This window comes from Triturus cristatus, chromosome 7, assembly GCF_964204655.1.
Source record: "Triturus cristatus chromosome 7, aTriCri1.1, whole genome shotgun sequence".
Classification (NCBI taxonomy): domain Eukaryota; kingdom Metazoa; phylum Chordata; class Amphibia; order Caudata; family Salamandridae; genus Triturus; species Triturus cristatus.
This window is the reverse complement of record NC_140590.1, coordinates 305,161,358-305,163,750: the sequence shown is the minus strand read 5'-3', so window position 1 is coordinate 305,163,750 and position 2,393 is coordinate 305,161,358.

The following is a 2,393-nucleotide window of genomic DNA, read 5'->3' as shown; positions in this document are numbered from 1 at the left end:
TCCAACCCCTGGGCCTCAATGATCGAATTGAATTTAATTGTTTCTTATAATATGTTTTATGTTCTCTTGTAAGAGTATGCAACTTGTTTGAGAATTTTTTTTGTTTTGTTCCATAACTCATTTTTTTAATTCATTATTACTTCTCACTTCTAAGTTAACACGCAACTTTATTGAGGGATTCTGTTAACACACGAGCCCATTTCTATGTCTTTGACACTTTTCTACAACCTGTCTTCTCTTTTCTCTTTTTACTATTTATATCCACTATTAGTTTTTCTCTTCACTTCCACGTTAACACACAACTTTATCGAGGGATTCTGTCGTTGCACGAGCCTATTCCTATGTCGTTGACACTTTTCCACTACGTTACGATCTGTCTTCTCTTTTTACTATTTATATCTCTTCAATTTTATGCTAACATGCTTTCCTGCTCCTGACGCGTCTCTGACAGTGACATGTTTCCGTTTGATACGAATTCAACTTTTGAATGGGTACGTTTACGGTCTTTTATTCGAGCTTATACTTTCAAACTTTTGACGTTCACGGGTGATTTCTTGACTTCAACGAGCACTATTTTGTTACGAACATACTTCACATTTGAATCACGGCATTTTATTCACGAAGGGACCATTTTTACATTTCATTCACACTGGTTTAAATTGTGTAGCGCAGGCACTTTTTGATAGTTTGTTGCATATACTTACGATTATATTTCGCTTTGTGATCAGTTTCAACGAGCCTTGTTATTCATTGCATGTTCTCTTTGCTTTTTAACTTACACATACATTGTTGTGATCTCTCATTGTATAAGATGATTATGAGGACTCTCGATTGATTGCTTCTCTTTCTTTTTAGTTATTCTGACCGTTAAAGATTACCCCTGAAGAAGGGTTCTTTTTTGACCCGAAATGCATTGGGTATATCGTTTAAACATACTGGATGGTTTTTCCCAGCTGTCTTGAATATCATTCATTTGGAAAATACTGAATACAAGTATTGTTCTTCAAACCAATAAATCGATTGGTTAAAATTGATGTTTCTTCGAGTAGACTTTTTCAACGATTTTGATAATAATTTGCTAATGGCAGATTGAACAGCCCCCATTAAAGTGCTCACGACGGCAAACGGCATTGTCCTGCTTGCATCATAGACTGGCAAATTACCTACGTCGCCATTGAATAGGCGAATTGGCGTTCTGAGCACATTTTGTTAAAACAGTGTTATTTTTGGTTGAACATTTGAAAAGTGTGCATGTTGGCCATTGTTTTGTACCCTTGCTACAAAGACATATAAGAAATTTTGGGGTATAAGTATGTGACCTAAACCCCCAGTTAATTAGATTACTTCAAGAAACAAGAGGAACTTTTGCCAAGGAGAAGAGCTGGAGAAACTGGAGGAGGAGTACTGCCCCTTTGCTGTGTGCTGTCTGGGGTTGGCCTGTAGTAGCTGTTTCTGCCAAGGAAAGGACAAGGACTTTTGCTGTGTGCTGTGTCCTCCCTGCTTGTGAAGAATCTCCAAGGGCTTGTGCGTGCTGGCCTCCTGTTTTCGGAAGACTCAGGCACATCAAAGTCTTCTCTTCTGTGCGCTTCTCCTCTTTGCTTTGGGGAAAGGTCTAGCGCTTCACACTCCAGTTGCAACTTCAGTGTACTCCTATTTGTGTTGGAGAGAGAGGGGAATGTACTGGTCTCCTTCAAAGTGTACAACCCAGCGCTGGTGGGCACTAGTTGCCCACTGGTGCGAGAGAAAGTGCATGAGGAGTATTTTGCCAAGCAGCCTAATGTGTGGAGTCCTTTTGTCACTGGTGTGTGTGTGTTGCACAAACACTTAACACATTGCCCCTGGGATAAGCCTGACTGCTCTGCCAAGCTACCAAGGGGGTGAGCAGGGGTTATCTTGGGTGTGTAACTCCCTCACCCTGACTAAGAGTGGTGGGTTCTGCCTGGCTTAGATGTATGCCCTAGTCAACGATAAGCCCCATTTCTAAAATAGTGAAAAATGAATCTAAGAGTTTTTAACTAGCTTTTAAAATACACTGCACCCTGCCTTTGGGGCTGTTTACGGCCTACCAAAGGGGTGACATTTGTATTAAAAAGAAAGGTTTGTGCATGGCAAAATGTTTATTTTGCCATGTCGAAATATCAGTTCTTAAACTGTACAGGTACACTGCACTGGCAGGCCTGAGACATGTTTAAAAGGCTACCTAATTGGCTAGCACAGTAAGTGCTGCAGGTACACTAGTAGCATTTAATTTATAAGCTCTATGTACAGCAAGTACTACTATACTAGGGAGTGAAAGGTAAATTAAATATGCCAATAGGGTGTAAGCCAATTCTACAATGTTTTAAATAGTGAGTACATGTACTTTAGCACTGGTTAGCAGTAGTAATGTGCAC